The sequence below is a fragment of the Elaeis guineensis genome, chromosome 9 (genome assembly GCF_000442705.2).
Source record: "Elaeis guineensis isolate ETL-2024a chromosome 9, EG11, whole genome shotgun sequence".
NCBI lineage: Eukaryota > Viridiplantae > Streptophyta > Magnoliopsida > Arecales > Arecaceae > Elaeis > Elaeis guineensis.
This window is the reverse complement of record NC_026001.2, coordinates 4601118-4628563: the sequence shown is the minus strand read 5'-3', so window position 1 is coordinate 4628563 and position 27446 is coordinate 4601118. Positions and strand designations below refer to the sequence as shown.

The 27446-nt window shown below is 46.3% G+C and overlaps 1 long non-coding RNA gene across 1 annotated transcript; it reads left to right on the top strand.

Moving 5' to 3' along the window:
* Positions 1-1903: 1903 nt before the first annotated feature.
* LOC140851695 (uncharacterized) lies at positions 1904-3679 on the top strand. Its single transcript, XR_012134445.1, has 3 exons — positions 1904-2369; positions 2472-2584; positions 3435-3679. It is a non-coding gene; the product is annotated as an uncharacterized lncRNA (long non-coding RNA).
* The last annotated feature ends 23767 nt before the right edge of the window (positions 3680-27446 follow it).

The window sequence follows — 27446 nt, the reverse complement described above, 5'->3', positions numbered from 1 at the left end:
AGTGGCATCTGAGCTTAGAGCTTAGGTTACGTTCATTTGAAGACAATGATATAAGTGATTAGGATATGACAGAATAGTACTAGAGCCAAGTTTAAGGTCACTAGGGATTGTCATATAAGTGATATCAAAATTTTGGGATTATAATCACTAAAGTATGATTGATAATATTAGAGTTTAAGATTTTGATCATTAAAGATTGGTTTGAAAAAAAATATATATATATATATCTAAATGATTGTAAGGTAAATCTAAGGTTAACTCCAATTGATTCTAGATATGTTGGATTCTTGAAGAGTGATGAAACTTATACAATAATTTCAAATATAGGAAGTAGATCAAGATTTAATTTTTATATGCTATGCCCAAAGGTAGTAAAGATGAAGAAACTTAAAATTTTGCCCTAAGTCTTATATGAAATTTGAAGGTTGGATCTATTCTGGATTGATCTAACATATAAAGATATTTTTATCTTTGATATAATTATATAAATTGATAAATTAAGATCAAAGTGCGCAGCAAAAGCATGGTGGGTTAAATTGATTAGAAATATTAATTCTTTGATTCTGAAGATATTATGGAATACATTAGTTGTTAATAAAGAATAATTTTTAATCTGATCATAGTCGGATAATTTTTGTTAGTAGGTTGTTTCATTATAGATAATGCCAAAAAAATTTTAGATATCTCAAGTTTATTAATAGCTTGATAGTTCTGATATTAGTTCAAATTTAGAATGTCCTGACATAGATCTCATATTTTTTTTAAAAATTTAATATTGTTACTCGAACTGATATAGAAGATTGAGATTTTTCTTAAGATGAGAGTCTACATATAAAATTTGTTAGAAGGTCAAGTGAAGAAAGAAATCGATGATGGTAAAGAGTGCTCGATGTTTGATCTTTATTTATCAGGGGTAGTATGAGATAATTATGAATTTCGAGTGAAATGTATTAGACAAATAACGGTGGTATATTAATACAAGTTTAAAATGTTACAGTTCTTCAAAAAGTTGAGAAATCAATAAGAAGGGATGAGTTTGAAATTTTAAATAATTTTGTTATAACAAGATCATGAGAAATAAAAGACATTATTGTAAGCTTGAGAATGACATGAAGAATGTATACTTTGAAATAGATATCTCAAACGACATAACCTAATTTCGAGGACGAAATTATTTTAAGGAGGGGAGAATGTAACGACCCAGAAAAAAAAAAAAAAAACAGAGGAATCGGGAGGAAGAAGACTCCCGTTGAGAGTCTTCTTCCCACCGTGAAAAGGAGTGGGGAATCCGAGTAAAAACCGGATTCCTCCTCTATAAAATCCCCTTTCCCCTTCCTTTAGGTTTTTATCACGGGATTTTGAGAGATTGAGGGATTTTTTTTCAAAAGGATCCGCGGGTTCTTAGATGGAAAAGAAAAAGATTGTCGGAGTTCTTCTCGGCTGCCGGAGCTCGAGGTAAGCCCCTCCCCTTCTTCCTCTCCCTCTTCCCTTTCTCCCCTGGCCCAAAGCCTCGCCGTCGGCCACCGTCTTCGCCGAAAAATCCATGAACAAGAAATCCCCTGTTTTTCCGATCTCTTTTTGATTTTTGCCGGCCGAACCTTGCCGCCGGCCGTCCATTGCTCACCGCCGCCTCCACCTGTTGCCGGATCTCCGGCCAAGCCATCGGAGCCCGAGCCACCGGGGTGGGACCTCACGGTCCTCCCCTGTTTCAGCCAAGGGAGGCCGCGGGAAGAAAAGAAGAAAGGAAGAAGAAGAAGAAAAGAAAAAGAAAAGAAAAAGGAAAAAGAAAAAGAAAAGAAAAAGGAAAAAGAAAAAGAAAAGAAAAAAAAAAAGAAAAAGAGAAAGAGAAAAATAAAAATAAAAATAAAATAAAATAAAATAAAAAGAAGAAGAAGGAGAGAATTTTCCTCTCTCTCCTTTCTCTCTTCTTTCTCTCTCTTTTCTCTCTCCTCTCTCTACCTTCTCTCTCTATATTTTCTCTCTCTAGATTCTCTCTCTAGACTTTTCTCTCTCTTTACGGATTTTGTCTCTCTAGGATCTTTTCTTTCTCTCTGATTGCATCATGAATCCTAGAATAAACTTGAAGATGAAAATAAGATGATCTGAGGTTGCTCCGAAATTCGTGCAGTAGATCTGATCCCAGTTCGATCCTATTCGAAATTTGTAACACTTGATTCATATTGAGTTACCCTGATAGGACCTCTGATGATCTCGATCATGAATGCCTCATCGGAAGGATACGAAAGTTTCTCTCTCCAGTTTCTCTCTTCACTTTCTCTCTCTACTTTCTCTCTCTAGAATTTTCTCTCTCTTCATGGATTTTCTCTCTCTAGAAGTCTTATGGATCAGTGGAGGATCCAGATACTTAGGTAAATCCTAATTTTGGTTAATCCTAAGAGAGATCCTAGATTTGTGTTATCAGGTCGATTATCGATAATTTTCTCCATATATGTGATCTTTATATTGATCAGGGTTATGAAGAGATGATTGTCTGCATATGATATCGAGTGGAATATTTTGTTAAAGAAATTCATAAATCAAAGAAGAACATCGATTTCTGTGTTTGGATCAGTCACCGGTAAAGGTAAGAATCTCTGTACATGATCACTATTATATATATGCTATTTTGCTGTTGGTCTTGCATCGTTGGTTTTGCATCGTCGGATTTAAGATTGATGAATTTATTATACCTGAGATACTGTTATTTGATTTTGAGCATGAGTATGTTATGTCAATATATATGTATCAGAGATTGATGGCATGATTATATGGATATGACATATCTGAATTGATCATAATGCAAGACAGAATTGATTGATGAAAGCAACACATAATGATTAAATGAAAAGAAAGAGATATATGGTATGGACTAGCCTTGTCATGTGGAACAGCCGGCCAGGAGCTTATGCCTGGGACAGCCCGCCAGGAGCTTATGCCTGGGACAGCCCCCACTGGCTTACAGGTGGATCAGCCGGCCAGGAGCTCATGCCTGGGACAGCCCGCCAGGAGCTTATGCCTGGGACAGCCTCTCACGGGCTTTGGTACGTGGGACAGCCGGTCAGGAGCTCATCCTGGGACAGTCTTGAAAGACTTTTTAAGTGGATTCGATCCGGATGATGACTGAGGTATAGACTTGGATAGTCCAGAGCCAGCAAGAAAAGGTTAAAAATCATATGATTATGAAAGGAGAAATGAAAGATAAGATATGAAACAATTGTTGAACAAAAGTGTTTCACCGGTTAACATATGATGATGCATCTATTTTGACAAGACAGAAAATTTATGAATGTTTGCATTATTCTGGACATTGAACATGAGATTTTATATTTTATTGCTTATCCTTATTTTCAGACTATATTACTATATCAGTGTGATATGGGAATTCTTACTGGGCTGTAAAGCTCACACCCCTTCATCTTTCTTTTTCTTCTCAGAGTTGCAGGATGACTTAGATTGGCTATGGCTTGGATTTACGGGTGAGCAGAAGGATAAATAGAGTGTCATAGTATCTGATCAGAGAATTGGAGGAATGTTAATTGTTATTATGCAAGTTTTATGAATTACTGTTGAAATTAAATATTATGGTTGATAAGATTGTAATGATTTATTTTGGCCTTGCATATTCTTTAGGGCTTGCTCTAAGGAGTGTGCGGCCATCACGTATCCGACCCGGGTGTTGGGTTCGGAGCGTGACATTTGGATAAGAAGCCTTTGTCCTTTTTGTTAACGGTGTGTTGTTTTTAGCTCTTGTATGCATTTGAATCCGTAGTTTGCTTATAAGTATTTGACCAAGTATTAATATTGTTTCAATCCCATCTATCACAAAGATGTAGATAATATTGTTGGTTGGGCAGTTATATGTGAAACTCATTGCATGCAAGGGAGCAAGTTTATCTTCTTATAAACAAAAGCAAGTGTTTGGAAAGGTGCAAAACTTGAAGGTCCAGGATATGAGCAAGTTTATCTTCGTATAAACAAAAGCAAGTGATTGGAAAGGTGCAAAACTTGAAGGTCCATGCTATATCCTGGACCCATTAACATTCATTCCATGATAAGCAACATATAACCAGCCCATATTCTTTAAATTCTAAGGGAATTTTTTGTGCACCGTAGATGGTGTAGAAAATTCAATATGGAGTACATTATTTTATGTGGATTGGTTCACATGACTATTACTTTACAATGCATTTAATGCCTGCAATTCTATTTTTTCATTTAAAAATTTTAAATGACGAAAATATTTTTGTTCTTTAAAAAAAATAGTGACATCTTATAACTATATTATGACATACTACATGCAGAAAATCATAATTTTAATGCAGAATGTTATAATATACCATAAAATATTATAATTTTTTTTAACGAGCATGAGCATTTTTATCATTCTAAATTTTCAAACGAAAAAATAAAACTATAAGTATTAAATGCGCATTGAAAAATAGTTGGACAAAAATATCCATTCTGTATTATAACATCTTGAATCATATTATGACATCCTGGATCATACTATTACATCATGTATGCAGAAAATCATAATTTGATGCAGGATGTCATAATATGTCAAAGGATGTCATAATTTTTTTCAAATAGCAGAGATATTCTTGTAATGTAAAATTTTTAAACGAAAAGATGGAACTACGAATATTAAATATGTATTGAAAAATGATGACTACATAGATCAATCACATCAAGTTTGATATCGGATTTTCTATACCATCCACGGTGCATAAAAAATTTTTCTTAAATTCTATTGCAATGGTCTAAAAATATTCAATTAGGCCAAAGTTTGAGCCTACACCTACTTTGCTTGGCAGGCTGCAAAGATATTTTAACCAGGTATCGACTCGATATATTGTGCATTTTAGAGGCCTTCCCAAATGGCAACCTGATGAGCTTACATGGCGGAGATCCGAGAGCGTCCATCCAAAAGCAAGAGCTCGAAAACTAAATACAAGACTCCTACATTATCCTATACGGAAAAGTCCATTTATCTTTGAATCTTTTATTTAAAACTGAGATCAAAAAGAAAGGAATATAACATCAAACGGACATAGAATACGGCATATGAAAGCTCGGATTATACAAGTGTGACTCCTTTTTCTTCTTCCCCTCCTTTATGATGATACTTAAGACTCTCAGATAATCTATAACAAAACACAGCTGGTTGCGATCTTAACGGTTAGGAGAAACCCACAGGCGGTTAGGAGGAACCCACAGGTGGGACCATGTGCTTCTCGCGCCCAAAGCGCATGGCCAGCGACTTATAATGATCGCGTACTGATCTGGGTCTTAAAAGAGTTGGAATCATGATCCCTGCGTTGGTTGGGTGGCAAGTTGGAAGGCTGGAGCGCACAAGGCATCTCATGGGATGTTCCCTTGTTTGCCTTTTAATTAATTCACTCTCCTCAGTATTCCGTACTTAATTTAATCAAAGCTGGGCTACCGTATCTGTGACACTCCAGATATGCTGCTATTCTCGTGGTACTTTATTCCCCGGATGGACAGTGATCGTGTCGGAAACTCGCGCGGATTGGGCCTCATGGTGTGAGCCTACGGTTGGACTCGAGTTTGACATCTCGACGTATGTGAAAAGGGATGCCATGAACGAATAGGTGAAGCATCCAATCTCAATATATCTGACAAGGAATATCCTAGCCATTGCCCCCCCACCACCCCCCCCCCCTCTTTTTTTTTTTGGGTGGTAAAGAGAGAAAACTTTATTCACCATCGCAGTTCAAGACCAAAAGTATAAATTGAGTCCGGAAATAAGTAACAAGAACCATAAAAAGGCTCAGCCCTTAGTACAAAAGCATTAATACAGGAGAAACAAAAGAGTAGACAACCAGATAAAATACATAAATCTCTACACAAAACCCACACAAAGTAGCTATTTGGATAAGATATGAGTAGCATGAAAGCAAAAATCAGCCAAATAGGAGCAGCAAGAGTGCAAGACCCAAAATTCCGAATTGACAATAAGTGGCCAGATCTTATAGAAAGCAAAATAATATACTTACTTGTACCAACAACATAAAAAGACCCATGATTATAGGACATATTTAAACAGAAACAATTGTGCCATAGGATGAAGCTTATGGAACCACAGGATTGCAATCTGAATGTGTGGAACGATGAAGCAATAGATATGAACCAGCATGAAGTGAAATACATTAGTGACAAATTGAAGCTGTTGTGTTTGCATAATCACCCTACGCTTCAAAAAAATGGACTGAAGAACAGAATCAAGTGACTTTTAAACCTTTATAGATAAATGTAGCATTGGTTATGTTACAGAATAACACCCCATGTTATGGTAATTTCAGAACTCTGCAACTGAAAAGATGTCCAAAACCATAGTTGTTAGACAGCAAGGAAGAAGTAGTGAACAGAGTATCAAGTAATACAGTACTATTGTAGGTTTCAAAATGAGTCCATAAAACTTGTAGAGTCATACATCTCTTCTGACAGATTCTTCTTTCATTTGTGACTTAAAAATAAGTAAAGCATTATGATACCACTAGCAAATAAATAATATTAGGCAATTTAAGATATCCTGAGACCAAATTATGATACTGCATCTTGCTTGCTTATTTCCAATTAGCCTAAAAGAATAATATAGTTGATCTAGAAAAGATACTGAGGAGTGCATTCTGAACTTGTGAATATAGAAGACCAAGAGAGAGAACCAGAACAAGTGAAAAATAGCATAAGTGACATTATGCGAATTTAAAAGGCTACTATGAGATGTAACCAACACTACTTACATCCACAAAGTGCATTCTATCATGTTGCAGAATTAAAGCAAACTGAGAAGACAAATTATCTCCCAAGAAAAAGAAGTAGGTGCCTAAAAGAGCTTGTTTGGAGAGCCAATCTGCAGCTTGACTATGATCATGATAAATGTGTGAAATAATGCAATTGGATAACATATTTATGATATTCAGAGCATCTTTAAAAGTGGGGAGGTTAGCCATTTTACAGGAGGATGGATGTGTTAGCCATCCAACGATAGTAAGAGAGTCACCATAAATATAGAATTCTTTATCTCCAAATTTTTGAACAAATCCTAGCATTATGAGAGCATCAAATTAGCCATACCATGATACTTATCATTACTTTAAACCTATTCTTTACTTGAGCATTTATGAACAATTCAAGAAATGCTAGCAAAGAAGTAGGCGGGGAAATAAGCTCATAATTCATAGCCAAGTATGTCCAACATTGTTTAGTAAAAGAACAAGTCATAATAGTATGCTCCAAATGTTCTACAGTATTGGCACATATATCACAAAAAACTGAAGAATCAGGTAAGATGCCTCTTTGATTTAAAAGATATTTACAAGGCAAACAATTCCACATGATCTTTCAGAGGAAATATTTGACCCTCAAAAGAATTGGAAGATTCTAAATCCACTTACATTGAGGCGAATGAAACTCCTGATCGGTGAACGGGAGAGCTGATATAATATCAGATGCAGGAATACTAGCAACACTAGTTTCAGCCTAGCAGAGTTTATCTGGCCATGGATGTAATGGAACACGAATCTTGATAATAGCAAGCATTAAATTAGCATTAGAAATGAGCTAAGAAGTTGTAAATTCCATTGACTATCTGAAGTAATAAAGTCAGCAACTATAAAAGAAGCCAAATCAATATCTGAATTGAAGTAGGTGGACCATCGAGATAATGGGATATTAGAAATCCAAGGATCATAATAGGCATTGATGGAAGTATCAGTGCCAATCATCCAAACAAGAAAATTCTGAAACTGAGAACTAACTCTACTAATTTTGTTCTAGATAGCTGAACATTCACGAGGTTTATGATATCCTGTCCAAGTGCCTTTAAAATTATATTTGGCTTGAACCAGCTGAGCCGAAAGCGAAGTGGGGTTAAGGACAAGGTTTATAGCAATTCTTTCCATCAAAGCCAGCTGCCTATTTCTTAAAGTCTGGAGGCCAAGACCATCATGATTTTTTGGCTCACAGATTTTAGTCCACGCAAGCATGTGAAGACTCCGTTGGCTAGAAGAATGATCCCATAAGAAGACACGGAACTCTTCTTCCATAGCATTGATAAGAGAGACGGGTAAGTGGATTGAATGCATGGTGTAGAGAGGCATAGAACAAAGAACTGATTGCAGAAGGGTTGCTCTACCAACAAATGAAAGAGCCTTCTATCCAATTTTGCCATAAGAAAATTAAAGTCAATAGCAAGTAAAAAAGCAGATGATAGAGGTACGCCCAAATAATTCTAGACCCCTCTTTTAATAGGCACTTAAAAGATGTGCAAAATCTACTCCTTAATAAAAGAATCCACAGTAGGAGTAAAGATAATATAAGATTTAGTATAATTGATAACTTATCCAAAAATATCACAATAAACATCAAGAATAGACTTCAACATTAAAGCATCACGGGTGATAGCTCAAGCAGTTAAAAGGCAGTTATAAGTAAATAAAATATGAGAAATTACAGGACTCTGCGGTCTAGTTTTATAAGCTTGAAGCAGTTTGAGCTAAATAGCACCGTGAAGATAAGGAGTAAGCAGCTCAGAGCTAAGGATAAATAAATAAAGGGATTGTTGCGGCCAATCGCCTCGTCGCCCGATCGCCGGGAAGCGTGCACCTGCAAAAGGAAGTCCGCACTGACCGGAGGCGGCTCCGGCGGGGACCCTCCGACGGTCAAGTCAGAGAGGTGACTGGGCAACAATGAAATGCAGACAGAGAGCTCTGAGAAGGAGAGAGGGAGAGGAAGAGAGAGGAGCGAGCCTGCGTATGTGGGAGAGACGGGCGGATCGATCCCTTGCACTGTTGCCTTCCCCGGTATATATAGTGGAGCGTGGCATGGCGCCATCATTAATGGCGCGGACAAGTGAGGAACTGTCAACTCACTGTAGGCTGTCAGAGCCGCCGTGAAAACGTCATGTCGCCGTGTAGCCGTCTAATCACCAGGGTTGACCCGACTCTCGGCGGGACAATGCCCCTAGGTAACTGTGCCGCATGTCCGTGTCAGAGCTGACAACGTCTGGCGGCCGTACGGCGGTTGGTGGAGTCGGCCGACCCAAGGTCGGTGGCCAGCAGAGTGGCGTCGGACTCCTCCGTCGGTCGGCGAGCTTCAAGTGGGTCGGCTACCGGACCTCTGGGTTCAGTCGGTCGGGAATGTACCGTGGAATGACCGCGGTTAGCCGCTGATGGCGTCCGTTGGCCTGTCGCCCGACTTACGATCGGCCAGTCAGAGTCGTTCGTCGGGCCGTCGGTTAGTCGGTCGGGCCGCCAGCTGGTCGGGCCCTCCGATAGTCGGTCGGTCGGTCGGTGGTCGGGCCGCCAGCCGGTCGGGCCCTCCGATAGTCGGTCGGTCGGTCGGGCCGCCAGCCGGTCGGGCCCTCCGATAGTCGGTCGGTCGGTCGGTCGGTATCCCCCAACAGTTGCCCCCCTCCACTCCTAAGTCGGGTGGAGAGCTGGCCGATGCCTTCATTCGGGTAGCAAGGCCGGGCGACTGGGAGTGGATTTGTCGCATGTGCAGATCCGACCGTACCGCCGGCTGATCCGTTGTCAGACATCTCACGAATCCCAAGTGATCCGAACGTCTAGTCGATGCCAGAAGTCGCGCCGGCGTCAGGTGTCAGACGCCATGCCTTGTCGTCGTCACGTCAGTGTCAGAAGATCGGGCGCCGGACGATACGGCGTCAGTCGATCGGATATTCGGCGCCGATCGCGGGTGAGGCGTCCCATCGGGGATGCGGACCGGCGCGGGCGGCCGACAGCGGAGCCAACCCCTGCGCGCCGCGTGTCATGGTGGTTGGCCGGCGTCCGCTCCGGCATTTAATAAGGGCGGTGCGGGCGTCCCGGGGCGAAGCGCGCCGAATCCTCAGCCAACCGGCGGGCGCCACGTGTCGCGCATCTGGAGGACTTTGGTCGGCGCGGGAGCATCTCGGCTGTCGGTCGGCCCTATATATATAGGACCTCCCGGACCCTGACCCACATTTGCCATTTGCTGGGGAAACTCTGTCCGGGCGATTTCTCTGTCGTCGCGGGCAGAGCTCTTCTCTACTTCCGGAGGGTCCATCGGGTTCGTGGTCCTCCTTCCCCTTCTTCCTTTCTTTTCTTCTTTCTCTTCTTTCGGTCCCTGCACAATGACCAGGAAACCGACTCAGGGAGCTCGGTCGGGGAATCCGACCGACAACACCCGATCGGCTCCGGAAGATGAGGCCTCCTCGCTTTCGGGGCCGAACGTCGATCAGCTTTGGGAGCACTATCGCATCCCGGAGCAGTTTCGGCTCTCTGCTCCAGGGGCCGGCGGTCGGGTCAACAACCCTCCGCCCGGCGACCTGGCGCTGTATGTTGAGGACCTTCGTGCGGGTCTTCGACTTCCGATTCTGGAGTTCGTCCGGAATCTGCTTGATTACTACGGACTCTGTCCGGCGCAACTGGCGCCGAACTCTGTCCGGCTAATCATTTCTTTCGCGCTGTTGTGTCAGCTCCTGCCGACCGACCCCCGCGTTTCCCTCTTCCGGGCCTTCTTTGTGCTCCGACCCCACCCTAAAGCCCGAGGGTGGTGGCTCTTCAACCCCCGGAAGGGTCTTGCCTTCATAACCGGTCTTCCATCGTCCATTCATGGATGGAAGAACCAGTTCTTCTTTGTTTCCTCTTCCTCCTCTTGGGGCTTTCCTTCTCGCTGGGGTGTACCCCGAACTGAGGCCAACGACAACAGTCGGGTCGACGTGGACGACCGGGAGGACTTCCACCGACTCAAAGACATGTCGGTCCCGAAGCAGAGGGAGCTTGTTACCGAGCAAGCTCTCTATGACGCCGGCCTGAGTCTGGTCCCCCGAATAGGTATCGCCCGATCCCCCAGCTTTTCTTCTTGTTCGGCTTTAGGGTAGTCCTGGTCCGGCCTTTGACATTGGTAGGTTTTGCAGGGACACCGCCGAGGATGAGGCCGACCGACGCCGAAATCCGTCAGTTTGCCGCCGCGAGGAAGAGGCCAGCGTCGGGGGCTGGCCCTTCGCGCCCTTCCAAGAGACCAGCCCCAGTCCCGCCGACCGTGGAGGCGTCGGCGACCGAGGGGTCGGAGCCGATCATAGCCCTCGCGGCTCCGACCGTCCGAGTCGAGGAGAGGCCGACCGAGGAAGTGGCCGAAGGAGTGTCGGCGGTTTCGCCGCCGCGGGTGGAGCCGGATGTCGTTCGGGAAGCCGAACATCGTCCGGAGGCGTCCGCTGGCGCAACGGGGGGCGCCGGGTCGAACTCCAGCGTCCCATCGCTGCCAGCCCCGTCGGTCGGGGCAGCTGATCGGGGGAAAGCCCCGATGGAGCCCTCGGAGGAGGAGAGATCAATGCCCCCCAGCGCATACTACCCTGAGGGTGCGTCGGCCTTGGCCGACCACAACCTTGCGAGGAGGTTGTGCCAGGGGATCCTCCTCCCTACCGACGTTCAGTCGTTGCGGTCTCGGCAGGTGACCGAGATGCTGTCGCGGTTCTACCCGTCGATGGTGGAGGTAAGCTTCGCGTCACCTTTTTCCTTAGAAGAATTTTCGCTTGCCACATAATTCTGACAAAGCTTTTTCCCGTCGGCAGTTGATCTTCACCATGTCCGAGTTGGAGGCCGGATACCGAAGGTTCGGTGACGTTCGGGCAGCCTTCAAGGAAAGGTCGGCGGCGGCCGAGGCCGAAAGAGCGATGCTGGTCGACCAACTGCAGGAGTCGGTCGACCGGGAGGCCAAGTTGACGGACGAGGTCTCCCGGCTTATGGCCGAACTGAAGTCGGCCAAGAAGGAGGCCAAGCACAAAGGTCGGGTCGTGCGTCGTCTTCGACGCGAACGGGACAGTGCCACCTCCGAACTCCAAGGGGAACGCGAGCAACTTCGGGCTAGCCTGGGGAAGCTCGCGAAACCGAAGAGGATTTGTCCATCGCCCAAATCGACGCCGAAATTGCCAGGGCCGAGGCGGAGTTGGCGAGGGAGGAGCTGGCCCATACTGAGGACGAGGTACGGTCGGCGAGGGAGTCGGCCGATCGTGCGGTTGAGGACTTCCGGGCCTCCGACCGGTACAAGGAGGAGATGCTCGAGTCGGGCTTCGCCTTCTACCGGGTCGGGTTCGAGGACGGTCGGGATGCCGTCCATGCCTTGTACCCGGAGGTGGACGTCAGTCGAGTCGCCCCGCTACTCGCCGAAGAGGAGGGAACCGAAGAGGAGGCCGACCACCCGTCGGGAGGCGTCATCCCGGCGGAGGAAGCCGTCCCGGAGCAGGAGCCGACCGGAGGTCCCTTGCCGACTGAAGGACATCCTTCTGCCGTCGACCCAGCGCCGCTCATGGTCGAGACGCCGATTCTTCCCGATCCTCCGTCGGTCGAAGAGATTATCCAGGACGAATGATCGGTCCAGCCGACTGTCTTCCTTTTGTTTCTTCTTGAAAATACATGTAATCGGCTTCGGCCCGACTTTGTAATTTCTTTTAATCAATGAATGAAATTGTCTTCTCTTTTCCTTCTTGTTTGTAATGTTTCTTATCGCTGTAATGTCGAACCCTAGTCACCAACTTAGAGAAGTCGCCAACTCGGGTAAGTCGGTAGGACTTAACCGGCTTGCACAGTCCCGAAGTAGCTTGTGTCCCGACTTCTCTAATAATTGTAGTCGCCATTCGGGCGCATCTGTCAAGTAGGGAGCCGACCGAACCTAGTAAAGGTTCGGCAGCCGGACCTCCGTAGATGCACTTAGTTGGTCACCATCCGGCGCAGTGTCGGGGGCATGATAGTAAGTCGGGTCCCCATGCTCTTGCGTCGGGTTTCATGTCCTTCGACAGACGGTGGCAAGCCGAGTGCGTTCGGCCGGCCGTAGGTCGGTCGGCGAGTAGTGGGTGCGACTAAGGTCGCATCATGTGATAGATGGTGGTAAGCCGAATATCCCTCGACCGGCCGTAGCCTGGTCGGAAGTCGCGGCAATAGCCGCGTGGGCTTTTAGCCTTTCTTCGGTCGGGGCCCGATCGGCCAGTCGGCCGATGGATTCTGCCCGAAAATTCGACCGTAGAAGGAGTATGAACTCCCGTCATCGTAGATGCATCGGTCCGTGTAAGGGGCCGATGTGTCGTCGGTGCCAGGTCCGCGTCGATGCGTCGGGGCTGAGCGCCGATCAGTAGTCGAAGGGTTAGAACTCCGATTTTTCAAACTGAACTTGTATTCCAACGATTGAATTACAGAATTCACTGGTAATACAGCTTCAAGTTGTCGGCGTTCCAAGTCCGGGGAATGGGTTTCCCCTCAAGGGTCTCCAGTCGGTAGGCCCTCGGCCCGAAGGTGTCAGCAACCTTGTAGGGTCCTTCCCAGTTGGGAGCCAACTTCCCTTGGTCCAAGGGCTTCGACACCTCCGCCTTCCTCAAGACTAGGTCGTCAGGTTTAAAGAGCTTTGGTCTGACCTTGGCGTTGTAGTACCGGGCGACCCTCTGTCGGTATGAGGCCATTCGGATTTGAGCCTCATCTCGCAGTTCGGGGAGAAGATCTAGGTCGGCCCTCCGGCTTTCGGAGTTGTCCGGCTCGCGGTACTGCTCGACCCTTGAAGATGGCAGGCCAATCTCGAACGGGATCATGGCTTCTATCCCGTAGGCCAAACTGAACGGCGACTCTCCGGTTGGGACGCGGGGGGTCGTTCGGTAAGCCCACAGGACGGAGCCCAGCTCGTCGACCCAGAGGCCTTGGCTTCGTTCAGTCGGGTCTTGAGTCCATGGAGCAGGGTTCGGTTCGTCACCTCAACCTCGCCGTTGGATTGTGGGTGCCCGACTGAAGTTAGTCGATGACGAATGTGGAACCTGGCGCAGAAGTCCTTGAAGTCTTGGTTGTCGAATTACCGTCCGTTGTCGGTGATGATGGTGTGCGGCAATCCGAACCTGAAGATGATGGACTTTTGGACGAAGTCCTCCATCTTCCGCTCGGTGATCTGCGCCAAGGGCTCGGCCTCGACCCACTTCGTGAAGTAGTCGATGGCGACAACGATGAACTTCCTTTGGCCCGACGCCGGTGGGAAGGGGCCGAGAATATTGACTCCCCACTGAGCGAAGGGCCATGGAGCGACAATGGGAGTGATTTGGCTGGCCGGTTGGTGCTGAATATTGGCATACTTCTGACATGGCTCGCACCTTCGGACCAACTCTGCCGCATCCTTCCTCATGGTCGGCCAGTAGTAGCCCTGTCGTAAGACCTTGAAGGCTAAGGACTTGCCCCCCAAGTGATTCCCACAAATTCCTTCGTGAACCTCTCGGAGGGCGTAGTCAGCGTCGGTCGGTCCCAAGCACCTGAGCAGAGGGAGGGAGAACGACATCTTGTAGAGTCGGCCGTCCATGATCACATATTGTGACGCCGACCATCGGAGTAGCTTGGCCTCCGCGGGATCTTCGGGACTGGTCCCTCGGACAGGTACTGGATGATCGGGTCCATCCAACTTGGTTCAGACGTTAGCTGCTGTACTTCTTCGACCCGATCGATGCTCGGCTGTTGGAGGTTTTCGACAAACGTCCGACCCAAAGAATCATAGGCCGACGTTGCCAATCTGGAGAGAGCGTCGGCACGGGCGTTCTCCGTCCTGGGGATGTGGGAGATCTCGAAATGCCCGAAGCGGGCCACGAGATCCTTTACCTTCTGAAGATACTTGATCATGGTCGGATCTCGCGCCTCAAAGTCGCCCTTGACCTGCCCCACGATCAGCTGAGAGTCGGAGAATGACCGGAGGCTGTCGACGCCCAGTTCCTTCGCCATCCTCAAGCCCGCGAGGAGTGCCTCGTATTCGGCTTGATTGTTGGAGGCCTTGAAGTCGAACCGGAGGGCGTATTCGGTGACTACCCCATCCGAGTTGTGAGCAGGAGCCCGGCCCCGCTTCCCTGAGCGTTGGAGGCTCCGTCGATGTGAAGTACCCAGGTGGAGATCGGGTCTGGCTCAGAGACCGAATCTCGTCCCGGGCCTTCAGCTCCCGACCTTCGGTCGGTCGTCGGGCATTCAGCGATGAAGTCGGCCAAGACCTGAGCCTTCAAGGCAGGCCTCGGTCGGTACTGAATGTCGAACTCGCTAAGCTTCATTGCCCACTTAGCGAGTCGTCCGGATGTGTCGGGTCGGCGCAGTACGGCCCTCAGGGGCTGGTTGGTGAGTACCACGATGGCGTGGGCCTGAAAGTATGGTCGGAGCCGTTGCGCGGAGACGGTCAGGGCGAAAACCATCTTTTCCGTCTCCGAGTATCTGGCTTCGGCGCCGTGGAGACTTTGCTGGTGTAGTAGATGGGCTGATGGGTTCGGCACTCGTTTTCCCGAACGAGCACCGAACTGATCGCCTCAGAAGATGTGGCCAAGTAGAGATACAAGGTCTCCCCGACCTGCGGCTTTACGAGCAGGGCGGGGAAGCCAGGTACCTTTTCAGGTCTTCAAAGGCCTGTTCGCACTCATCCGACCAAGAGAAACCGTTCGCCTGGCGCAGGGTCTTGAAGAACGGGAGGCACCTTTCAGCTGATCGGGAAATGAATCGGCTAAGAGCGACGATTCTTCCGTTCAGTTGTTGGACCTCCTTTTGGTGTTCGGATGACGCATGTCGAGGATCGCCTTTATCTTCTCAGGGTTGGCCTCGATCCCTCTCTGAGAAACGAGGAATCCGAGGAACTTCCCCGAGGTCACCCCGAAGGCGCATTTGGTCGGGTTGAGCTTCATTCGGTGTCGTCGAAGGGTGCGGAAGGTCTCCTCAGATCCTGAACATGGTCCGGGATCTGCGTGCTCTTTACCAGCATGTCGTCCACGTACACCTCCATGTTACGCCCATCTGGTCTTTGAAGACCTTATTGACGAGTCGCTGGTAGGTGGCGCCGGCATTCTTCAATCCAAAGGGCATCACCCGATAACAGTAGAGGCCCTTGGGGGTCACGAACGCGGTGTGCTCCTCGTCTTCAGGCGCCATCCGGATCTGATTGTACCCGGCGAAGGCGTCCATGAAGCTGAGCAGTCGAAATCCGGACGTCGCATCCACCAGCTGGTCGATCTTCGGGAGTGGAAAGCTATCCTTCGGGCAGCTCGGTTGAGGTCGGTATAGTCGATGCAGATCCTCCATTTCCCGTTGGCTTTCTTGACCATGACGACATTGGCGAGCCAATCGGGATACGTGGATTCCCGAATGAAGCCTGCTTCGAGCAGCTTGTCCACTTCTTCGTCAATGGCCTTCTGCCTTTCTGGGGCGAAGGACCTTTTCTTCTGCCTCACCGGCTTCATTGTCGGGTCGATGTTGAGTCGGTGAGTAATTGTTTCTGGAGGGATGCCCGACATATCTGCTGCCGACCATGCGAATATGTCGGCATTGGCCGTCAGCAACTCCGCCAGTCGGTGCGTTCGGTGTCGGGCAATTGAGACCCGACCCAAACTTTTCTGTCGGGATTTTCTCCTATCGGGATCGCCTCGAGCTGCTCGGCCGGCGAACCCCGCTCTTCCTCCTCCCGTTGATCCAGTTTGTCGATTGTCAGGGGATCCTTGTCTCGTCGCTTTGGGCGGAGATTTGGAAGCATCGTCGGGCGAGCTGTTGATCTCCGCGCATCTCCCCGACTCCGTTTTTGGTCGGGAATCGAACAAGGAGATGGTACGTCGAGACGATCGCCCTGAGGGCGTTCAGTCCGGGTCGCCCGAGTATGGCATTGTAGGCCGAAGGAACTTGGACGACCGCGAAAATGAGGGAGACTGTGCTTTGCCGTGGTTCGGTACCGACCGTCACGGGCAGGGTGATTTCTCCTTCTGTCGTGACGGTGTCTCCGGCAAAGCCGATCAAGGGCGTGGAGACCCCACTAAGTCGATCAGTCGGTAGTCGCATTCGGGAGAAGGTCGAGTAAAACAAAACATTTGTCGAACTTCCATTATCAACAAAAATTCGTTTTACATCATAATTGGCTATTGTCGCCGACACAACAACAGCGTCGTCGTGGGGAGTCTGGATGCCCCGAACGTCGTCTTCTGAGAAGGTAATCACGTCGTCCGGGCGCGGCTTTTTCGTCGGCTCCCCCCTGTAGACGTCCCCGATCCCAGCCGCTTGGAGATCATGTTGATGACTCCAGCCGTCGGCTGGTTAGTCGGTGCCTCTTCAGTCGGCTGGGGGCGTCGATCGGCAGTCGGTCGGGTCGGCGGACCCTTTCGAAATTGCCGAGATACCCCCGGCGGATGAGATTTTCGATCTCATCCTTCAACTGGATGCATCGCTCGGTGTCGTGGCCGTGGCTCCGATGGAACCGGCAGTACTTCCGATGGTCGAGGCCCTTTGCCTTCAGAGGCGGAGGCCGTCGCAGGTATTCTTCCCCTTCGATCTCCATCAAGATCTGCGCACGGGGAGCGGAGAGAGGAGTGTAGGAGTCATACCTGGGACGCACCGACCTCGGAGTCTGTCGGCGGGGTGATTTTTGGATCTGTCGGGGTGGAGAAAGCCGACTATCGGCCGGGGGCCTGCTTGGTTCGGCGGGCTCCCGACCTTTTCTTCGCTTCTCCTTCGGACCCCTGGGCTCGACCAAGCGTCGGTCGGACGCTCCTTCGTCCGCGCGCATATACTTGTATGCGCGCTCCAGTAGCTCGGCGTATGTTCGGGGGAGGGTCTTGTCCAGAGAATAAGTAAATCGGGACGACCTCAGGCCCCGCTTCATGGCTGAAACCGCCATGTCTTCGTTGAGGTCCCGGACCTCGAGCGTGGCCGCGTTGAATCGCGCCACGAAGTGTCGGAGCGTCTCGTTTTCCCCCTGCTTGAGGGAGAAAAGGCTATCCGACGTTCGCGGCGGCTTTCGGCTGGTGCTGAAATGGGCCACGAACGAGTGCTCGAGCTGCGCGAAGGAATGGATACTGCCCGATCGAAGACCGGAGTACCAAGCCCTGGCAGCCTTGCGAAGTGTAGCGGGGAAGCCGATGCAAAAAAGAGCGTCGGTTGCCCCTTGAATCGTCATGAGAGCTTTATAGCTCTCGAGGTGGTCGACTGGGTCGGTGGAGCCGTCGTATGGCTCCACGTTCGGCATTTTGAACCGACTGGGAATCGGCTCATCGAGGACCAGTCGAGAGAGAGGCTGGGCGGTCTGGAAGTCGACGTCGTTCGAAGACTTCTGGCCGTCCATCTGCAGTTGGGCGAGCCGGCGGTCGATCTCCTCGAACCGTCGCTCGTAGTCGTCCGCTCGTCGATGCTGGGAGACCCCAGGAGTGGAGCCTCCGGAGGATTCTGAAAGAGAGGCCGACGGTGTGCGCGGCCGCTTTTCCTTCCTCGCCCGTTCCAACGGGGAAGGAGAGGGCCGCTGAGACCGTCGGTCGTCGCGCCGTGGTCGCCCCTCCTCCTCTCCGTGGGAGCGCTGTTGAGAGCGCTCGCATGGAGGCGACAGGGGTCGGCGCGGCCGTCGGCGGCTGCTCCTGGAAGGCATAGGTCGGGCCGCCGGTTGTTGCTGGAGGCTTTTGACTGCGTCGGTCAGTACGGTCATCTGCCGTACGATGGCCGCAATCTGGGCCTCCGTGGTCACTGCAGGGTGCGGAGAGCTAGGCTCCGCCGCCGGTGGTGGTGGAGAGGCCTCTTCCCGGCGGGAAGAGCGCCTTGCCGACCCAGTGACTCTCGATCGTTGAGCTCTTGTCTTTGTCATGCTGTCCCCTACCTGGCGCGCCAATCTGTTGCGGCCAATCGCCTCGTCGCCCGATCGCCGGGAAGCGTGCACCTGCAAAAGGAAGTCCGCACTGACCGGAGGCGGCTCCGGCGGGGACCCTCCGACGGTCAAGTCAGAGAGGTGACTGGGCAACAGTGAAATGCAGACAGAGAGCTCTGAGAAGGAGAGAGGAGAGGAGAGAGGAGCGAGCCTGCGTATGTGGGAGAGACGGGCGGATCGATCCCTTGCACTGTTGCCTTCCCCGGTATATATAGTGGAGCGCGGTATGGCGCCATCATTAATGGCGCGGACAAGTGAGGAACTGTCAACTCACTGTAGGCTGTCAGAGCCGCCGTGAAAACGTCATGTCGCCGTGTAGCCGTCTAATCACCAGGGTTGACCCGGCTCTCGGCGGGACAATGCCCCTAGGTAACTGTGCCGCATGTCCGTGTCAGAGCTGACAACGTCTGGCGGCCGTACGGTGGTTGGTGGAGTCGGCCGACCCAAGGTCGGTGGCCAGCAGAGTGGCGTCGGACTCCTCCGTCGGTCGGCGAGCTTCATGTGGGTCGGCTACCGGACCTCTGGGTTTAGTCGGTCGGGAATGGACCGTGGAATGGCCGCAGTTAGCCGCTGATGGCGTCCGTGGCCTGTCGCCCGACTTACGATCGGCCAGTCAGAGTCGTTCGTCGGGCCGTGGTTAGTCGGTCGGGCGCCAGCCGGTCGGGCCTCCGATAGTCGGTCGGTCGGTCGGGCCGCCAGCCGGTCGGGCCCTCCGATAGTCGGTCGGTCGGTCGGGCCGCCAGCCGGTCGGGCCCTCCGATAGTCGGTCGGTCGGTGGGTATCCCCCAACAAAAATATAGCTTGTCACAAAAGCAGTCATGTTCGGATCAAGATAGTCCACATCCATGTTCAAATAAATAGGCTAATTGTTCAAAGGATCGGAGACACCCGAGGCTCATAAGGCTCAAATGGCCTCACCTGTGTCAACAATCCATATATACTGAAATTGAGAAATGGTCTCAAACTTGTAGAGTTTATTCTAAATAGGAGAACAACCTTTTGGCTTCCGATGTGCAATCCAAGGTCGTCGAAACTGATACTTGGATATCACCACTTTAGCCCATGGGGACTTAAGCTGCAACACAAGATTGGCAGCAATTTTGTATAATAATGCTTGTTGCCTATGCTTGAGGAGACATAACCCTAGGCATCCCTTGTCTTTTGATACACCATTGGGGTCCCAATATATAAGATGCACACTTTTTTCAATCTACCCAATGACCCCAAAGAAAAGCACAAAAATTTTTTTTTTCCTGACTTATGAATGATGGAAATAGGCACGTAAAGATGAGACGTGGTATAAATAGGAAGAGAAGGCAATATAGCCCATCAAAGGGTTGCTCTACCTGCAAAGAACAGAATCTTCCACTTCCAACTTAGCTCTCTGTTGATAATATAGTTAAATGAATAGTGAAACTTAGCATATCCAACATGTCTAATGTGAAATAGGAAGTACGTGATAACCGATAAGCAAGGCTGTGGAAGATTATGCATGTAGAACTAATTTAGAGATAATTTTTCCTCTCTTCAGATTTAGAATAAGAGTGACCGAATAGCCAACCTTGGTATCGAGTAAAGTGGGGCTTATCGTAACTATCCCTGTGCATGACCGGTGCGGTAATTATTTCGAAAGTTTTAAGTTTATTTATGCAGTAATTTTTTTTTTCAAAATAATTCTCCATCTGGGAATGGGTATTGCACCAAGGCTGGGAGAGAAGAAGACCACGAAGAAGCTGTGACCGGTCAGCTGGAAGGGAAGAAGACTGTGGGCCACCGCCAACGTGCGGGAGCACATAAAGAAGAAGCTATAGGCCAGGGCCGGGGCCAGGGGGAGGTTGACGGTGGCATGAGCACAGGGGAGGAGGGGCTATAGCAGAGAAGAAGCTAAAAGAGGGGGCGGCACGATCGCCGAAGGGGGTGGGGGTGGCAGCATGAGCAGAGAGGAAGACCGCCGGGGGGAGGACGGCACGTGGGCTGACGATGAAGAAGCCGCAGATGGCCAGTGAGGCATGGGGGGTGATCGCAGGCGGGGCGAGGGGGTGGACAACCCATGGGTGGGCGGGATGGATGAGCCACGGGCACCAGGGGGTTGGCCGTGGGTGGAGGATCTATAGGCATGCGGGTTCAAGCCTGCATGCAAGGGGGCATCATGGGGGGGGGGGGTTCGAGGTTTGCGAACGGAGGAAGGAGGGCCAACGGTGCCGAAGGCAGGGAGGTAACCGTGGCGCGGAGGAGCAGAGGGAGGTAAAGGGAGAAGCAGAGAAGAAAGAAGAAAAAAAATCTTACAGTGCTCTTTATAATAAAATATTATAAAAAAATATCATAATATTTATCAAAAAATAATTTACTATGATGCTTTAAAAATATTTTAATATTTTTTATTTTTTATTTATTTTAGATCATCGGATTAAATAAAAAAATCATCAATAAATTTTTTCAAAGCTCACATGCTGTACGATATAAAAGGACTGATGCAACTACAGATTGATGCAATCTACAAATAATATAGTATAAAATGCCAATCTTCCTATGCCATGCGACTTTGTAGCTTTTTTTTTTTCAGTACAAGGGGTTTCAAAAAGTTTCAATTGGAACAGCGGAAAAAAGCACAAAGATTATTAGAGAACATGGGAATGATACTATTAATTAGAGTAAATGCAAATTTTCAGTCCACCCTCTTCAACTCTTGTGCGTAGTAATTCATGCTATTGTATACTTCCATAATTGACTATTCTATTTCCTCAATTTTCAATATCATTAGGCCGCAATCCGGTAGGAATCCACCCCAGCATACTATTTCATTGTCTGAAAAGAATAGGAAAATTTGTCAACATCATCCAATTAATAACTTATGGTCATACATGTGGCCTTATATAAGGAAAGGATCCTAATAGAGTAGCAACTTCATCCCAGACTGTTACCAGATAAATGGTGCAGTTATTATTCAATTAACAGACAGGGGATTTACTTCTTAATTGAAGAGATACACAATAATTTGCAGTTTTAACACGGCACATCTTTGTTTGTCTTTAAAATATGCATTTCGGTTGCCTAAAATGAAGCCATATTTATTTATAAATTTGTTTTTACATTGTAGCAAACTTGACACATACTTTGGAGTTTAGATATTATATAATGATGCGAATTTTTTCTTTTGTCCTAGCGCAAGCATATTTTTACCTTGCTAAACCAGAAATAAAATCAACTGCCATATCAACATTAATACAGAACTCATACATAATTGGTTTAATCTTGGCAAGAAAACCTAGTTTAGCTTACCCGAGATCAAATTTTTAATGATAACTTCAAAGTTTCTTGATCATATATTATAATAATGAGGCTAGGACCATGTCTTGAGTCAAGTCTTTTATTGAGACATCCAAGTTATTTTCAAGTATGTTTATGATCGATGTTGATAAGAGTTGATCAAGAAGCCCTGAAAAATAATAGAATGGCAATTTATCTTTGCATGTTTATGTCAAATGATAATTTATCTGCATTGTTCATTGGCCTTGGAAGGAAAAAAAAGGCAACAGATAAATTCTTGAATTTAAGAAAAGGCACAAATTTTGTCAGCATAGTTTGATTCGAAATTTTTTTAAAAAAACAGTGCAGCTGGGATCACATTTATCCATCATTCTTGGATACATAGCATATGCTTGATATAGGGCCTTAATATTGTGTGTCTTTTTTTCTTTTTTGGTGAATATTGTGTTGTCTTTACAAGAAAAAATGTCACTACTTCTATTCTGGTCACTACAATGAGGCTAGGCAAGTAATATATATATATATATAATTTATAAAAAAGATACGTATTAACGGCATATGAAAATATAGTTCAAAAATCACTACAGGAGTCATTTTCCATAAAACATGCTTCATAAAAGAAATTAGAACGGCTATGCTTCCTTCCCACTACAACTCATCTTCAAGATTTATTGGGTCATCAAATTGCTTTTTTTCTAGTAACTACCATGACACTAAACAAGTAAAATATGTATATATTTTATAAATAAAGATATGTACTGATGTATATAAAAATATGGTTCAAAAACCATCATACAAGTCAATTTTCCCTTAAAACATGCGTAAAAAAAAAATTAGAATGGCTATATTTTCTTCCCTCTACAACCCATCTTCAGAATTTATTAGGGCATCAACTTTTATTTCTGAAAAATAACATTTACAAAAAGTATCCAAATATATTTTTGATATATATTCGTTTTACTTCAGATTTCATTTAGCATCTGAAGTGTCAAGGACAAGTGAACTAGTTTATTCCTTTGCTTCATTTTCATTTCTTTTTCTTGTTCTCCTACTGGGATTTTCTTAAGGCGGTTGCCACGTGTACCGGTTGTAGCCATTTATGATGACGCCCACATCCGATGGTCGTGGACTCTTGGGTCTCCTGTTGCCGCTGGTATACATAACCTCCGTCTTCTTATGAAGGGGCTCTCTCGTAGCTTCTTTGGTCTCTGGAGGGAAGACGGAAAGGAGAGGCCGCCATGGACGGGGCCAACGGCGAGGAGTTCGCGGTGGGGTGCATCCTCGCTATCGAGACGACGCTCGGAGACGAGTTCGAAGGCCAGATCATCACCTACGACCGCCCTTCCAACATCCTCGTCCTTCATATCCTTTTACTTCCCCTGTAGATCTCCTTCGATATCTCTCCTACTGTTCTACTCTTTCGTTTTTTTTGCATCGATCGCTTGTTTTCTTTGACCTGGGAGAGCACAGGAGGCGCCACCAAAGCCGGACTGGGCGGAACCTTCGGCTCTTGAAGGCCAACTACATCAAGGACTTCACCCTCTTGGGAGGGGCGAGGACCCTCTTGACCTCAAGAAGTGCTACGTCGATCTCCCCAGCATCCAGGCGAGGGAAGAGGCTGCGCTGAGGTGCTGATCCGGTTTTGTTTTGGTTTCTCCTGCTTGTTATTGATTTGGGGATGAACTCTGGAGCAGGCTTATTTGATTTTTGCTTTCTTAGTTTATTTATTCATTGCTTAGACCTAGTTGGTCGATTGTAATGTTCTTTTACTCTTTCTGGGCCTTTTTTTCTCCTCCTAAATTGGTCAAGAAACGATCTTTGGAGCAAAAAAAACAATGTGGTACCTCTTGTTTTATACGTCAGGAGCTATTTTCTTACTTGTTTATGTTTATAGAAATTGTGCGGGAAATATATTCTGTTTTGTAGTCGTAGAGGAAATATCAAGACCCGTTAACCTTGAATCTTTTCAATGCCTTCGGTGGTTTTCAGATTTATGGGGCGTAATGCAGACAAGCAGAGGTTGAAGCTGAGCGGATTGGCATTGGGGTCACCTCTGAGGCTCAGAGTATTTATGATGCATTGTCCAAGACGTAAGTATATGCTGTTTCTTTTGATCGAACATTATGGTCCCTGATTGTATAATTAAGTATTACAAGAAATAGTCAGTCTTGGGTAATCATAGGTCACCTTTATGTGCTTTTATTGCAATCGTGTTTTTGATTACTATGTCAAAGTTCTCAAGTTCTTTCAGTTTTATTTTTCCCTTCTTCCGGTGCACACCTATGTAGACTAAGAAAAGGCTACACAGTAACAGCAACTCTCCACTAGACCAATAGGATGTTAGGCATAACCACATCACTTGCACTTGAAATACTTGTGATGCATCCCACCATAAGGCAACAGACCTGCTTAATTCCGCCAACAAATTTCAGAATCTGCCCCTCAACGGCATGAGCCTCTCAAAAGAGGAGCAAGTTACCAGCCATGAGCAAAGCCTTCGTTGTAAATCCTTTCCTTTGATGTTATTGTTAAGTTCCGAGACCAAGCTTTGGCATTTATAGACAGTCTGAATATAGGATTTGGTTTTCACGTGCTAACTATTAAGATAGAGTAGTGGAAAGTACATTCTACTGTGCCATGGATTTGCATCAGAATTTGGAGCTGTCCCTTCTGACGCAATCTGGAGTGACAAAATGAACACAAAAAGATGGCGCAATGGACTCATGTATTGTTCTAAAAGTAGACTATGCTATATTAACTGTTATCATATTGGTTGAGATCTGCTGATCGTTGCAGTCAATTTTCTATTAGACAAATTGGCATGAATTCTGGCAAGCTCTATCATATATGCAGTCTGAGGGTTTCCGGTTGGCCTTTTGGGGAGCCCCTCATGATTTCTTTTTTCCTCCGATCAGCGCAATGGGGGTATATTTGGTGACATGAGAGAAATTTGTGATTGAGGTTTTGATAAAGGTAAGCTGTAAATTCAGGCCAAGAGTAGTATGTGGCCTAATCAATATGTTCTAGACCAATCTGTGAGTCATTATCTTCAAATAGGTTCAAGGCTAATCTGTCACACTTTTGTTTATTTTAGGTTTGTTCAAACCAGATAGGGCACTGACACTGAATTAACAGAGTTTGTTGAGAAGCAGGTGACATGGAAAGATTTTGGCAAAAGTTAAATGTGGCCATGATGAAGGTAAATTATTTGATATTGATAGATAAACCAGTATCCATGGAAAATTATAATTATTCAGCCTTCCATCTTGGCCAAGATAGACTGCTCTGTCCATCTCATTGTTGGAGACCAACCAGGATGACTAAGATATTTGAGATTGAAAGACTTAGTGGGTTTTGCTTACACAAGTTTACCAAAACCTAAAATTAATAATATTCAGAAAATGCTGTTTGATTGTTTTCCTCATAAAGCTTTGGAATAACTGATAGGTCATAAAATCTGAAAAAATTGAATTCGATGAAAAACAACTTTCTCCCTGTTATTAATAAAAATTGTTTTACATATAATTAGGTTTTATGATCATTTGTTATTTGTTTAAATAAAACTCACAAAATACCAAAGGCTGGATTTGGAGGTGATAGCTCTGTCCATAATTTCTGAAGTAAGCATTATGCTGTCTTCTGCTCATCGAAACCAATCCTTTGCAGTCATTGGGCAATAGGAATCACTAATGAGACCATTCTTTATAACCAAAATGCCTAGTTCACTCTCATTTGTTCCTATGAACCAGCAGCAAGTTCTCTACAGTAAAATTTTTCACCTTGTTTTTTAAAAATCTAGAACATTTTATTTTCATCCAGTGATTTGCTATCTACAATCTAGAAATTTCAGCATATTTCTGTCTGTGATTTTCAAATTAGTAGCATATGATGTCAGCCTAATGATGTTATCTGGAAGGAAAAGATCAACCTTTGGGTGACTGAAGATGTTCTCTTCTATGTAAAGGAAAGTGGAAATTTAAATATGCCATTTTGATGATCATAGGTTCATTAAATCATCCTTTCCTCCCATTATAGCCAACATCTCATCCTTAAATCGCGAGCACATCCAGGTCCCTTAAGGATGATATATCATCTATCTTAACTATCATGCTCTTAATTTTTATAGGCACTCATCATGAAGCTGAAGCTTCTGCTGTGATCTACATCTGCTACCTGCCGATAGAGACCTAAACTTCTTTTTCTGATAGATATTGACATTTTGATACAACACTATTATGGATCTAAATAAAGAGAATCCACATGATCATAGCTTTTGGTTTTTTGGCAACTGAACAAAATTATCAATTTGCAGCAGAGATCTTTAAGGTGATTTTCTAAGATCACAAAAAAGATCAATCTACTGAAAATAAGAGCAAGATCTGGTAAAGTGCAAGGTTCAATTGTATTTCTACATAAATATCAGAATTGCAGCAACATACTTTTGCGACCATAGCAACAAATAAAGTTGACGTTTCCTGGTTTTTTAGCCATTTTTATTGGTTTTGACTGTTCAGAATAAACCTCCAAGAGTTGCCAGTCATCTTTGTTTCTTAAATTATATTCCTTATTCCCTCCTTTTCTCCAAAAAAAAATTTCTTGAGCACTCCTTCCACAAAAAAATAGAATTCTTGCCCATCTGACAAGTGGGGCTATTATCATCATGTTCGGGTAGCTCTTTGTTATATGGTATAGTTCAATTACTAGAATTGCAGCAACATACTTGAGTGACTAAACAACAAATAAAATTGACATCTCTTGGCCTGTTTAGCCACTTTTGCTGGCTTCCTCCAAGAGATGTCAATCACCTTTGTTTCTTTAAAATTATTGCCTTATCCCCTCCTTTTCTCAAAAAGAAAAAAAATCTTGAGCACTACCTTCACAAAATAGTATACTGCCCAGCTGACAAGGGGACTATTGTTGTCATGTTCAACTAGCTTCTTGTTATATGATTTGGACCCATGATTTTAGATACAAGTCAGGAAACTATTTGGTCCACTATCACAATAGAACAGAATTTGGAAAGTCTCTTTGAGCCTATAACCAACGGGGCTGTCAACCATTCTTTCACTTAGAGCTCTAGATAATGCTAATAATTACTTAGGGCTTGTTTGGGAGAATCCTGATGGATCTGGTAGGATAGTCTGGTGAGAGAGGACGTAGCGAGAGAGTGGGAGAGGGGGAGGAAGATGTGGAGTGGTCGAGGGCTCAATTCCTGTAGGATGAGAAAAAAAGACTTGGAATGGTCTTTTCTTCACCCCACAAGGATCAGACCTACGATAGTAACGAAACCGATATGCCTGTCACCCTTTCCCTTTTCCCGCTCTCTTCCATTCACCCCACTGCACATGATCTACCCCACTTCCTGCCAGATCCAGTGGGATTTTGCCAAGCAATCGGATAAAAACTTAAATATCCTGTTAAGGAAAGAAATTCTGAGACATCTTGACTAAATTTTTTCCACCTATAGTCTCTGAGATTTCAGAATTGTCTTCTATTCAGTCACCTTATTCCACCCT